Source organism: Varanus komodoensis, unplaced genomic scaffold, assembly GCF_004798865.1.
Source record: "Varanus komodoensis strain SLA01 unplaced genomic scaffold, ASM479886v1 scaffold157, whole genome shotgun sequence".
NCBI lineage: Eukaryota > Metazoa > Chordata > Lepidosauria > Squamata > Varanidae > Varanus > Varanus komodoensis.
In genome coordinates this window covers 9,142-10,517 of record NW_025335459.1, presented here as the reverse complement: position 1 = coordinate 10,517, position 1,376 = coordinate 9,142, and positions in this window count along the sequence as shown.

Below are 1,376 nucleotides of genomic sequence, written 5' to 3'. Positions count from 1 at the left end.
GTATTTGTACACCGAGCTCTCATTCTGCAAGAGAACTTTGTCTACTGGGCAGGACAAACAGGAAATCAATCAATCAATCAATCAATCAAGTGACCAAAGCATCCAGCAATGGAAATGCCTTCCTTGATTCTCAATGTAGCTCCTAGGTGCTGATCCACTATGCCTCCTATCATCCCCAGCCAGAAACTGGAGTTACTCTGCAATGCAAACTTAGCATTTTAAGAAAGCAACATGAATGGGCCTCTTTCTTCTTGGACATGATGCCCACTCCTCATTACCACCAAGTTTAGGCTGCTACCAAATTGTTTATGGGAAGCTGGATATTGCTAACTGGATTCCAAACTTGATGAAAACGAGTCATGCTCCAGCAATTTCACTGGAGGTGGAATAGTTGCAAAGACCTTCTCATCCTCTTCTTGGAGAATCCCTCAACCCTGTCCTTCAGGTTCTTCCACTCTGCCTCCATACATGCACATGCATGCACATGTGCTCACACACATGCACAGACACACACTCTTAATCACTCACTGAAAATCAGTGATGGAGCCAGAGCACAGAGAGATTCCCAAACTCTGAAACTGAAGATAAAGAAGAACCTCCAACTTGCAGACTCTCATTAAGGGTTGAAGCAAACCATGACGAGCTTCTCACAATCAAATGAGGAACAAGAAATGTACAAGTGACAGTAAAAGTGCCGCTGCAGATCCCAGAAAGGAGCTGCTGACTCTGAAGGTAAATATTCAACCCTGTGACCCTCCTGCGGAAACTTACGTCAGAGAACGAGAGAATGACAAAGTGGATAAGCTGGTAAAGTCGTGTGTCTTAATGGAAAAAAAATGGCCAAAGGGTAGATTCCCCCCCAGAATCAGCTCCCCGGGGCTGTAATAGTCTTGTTCCAGACTGTAAGTCCCCCTCACAATGCACGTGGTCTGCTGCAGCCCCGCCGTGGTCTGAGGAACAAGCCAGAAAAGCAGAAGCTGCAGCAGAAACATGGTGAGCAGCACAGACAGACCTCCCCACCTCAGTCAGCAGTGAAACAGGACTGGAAGAGCACAGGGTCCTTCCCCACAGGGGAATTTGATCCTGGCAACAAACTACCCATGGCCAAGGGATCAAGGAACCAGCCCAGCACACCTGGAAGAGCTCGGGACGTCTTTATCTGAAATGCACGTTTTCCTGCATTTCTTTGTTCCTGACTTGCTGGATGGAAGGCATTCCACTGGGGATGCCTTGACAATTACAGTCATTTGGAGCACTCCAGGGTACTGAGGGAAAAGAATCCCAGAATGCGGGACTCCCTCTACACTGTGGAAGGAGACAAAACATGTTTATAACCTGATTTGAGCTTCTGTGAGCCAGTTGAACAGTGTCCCTCT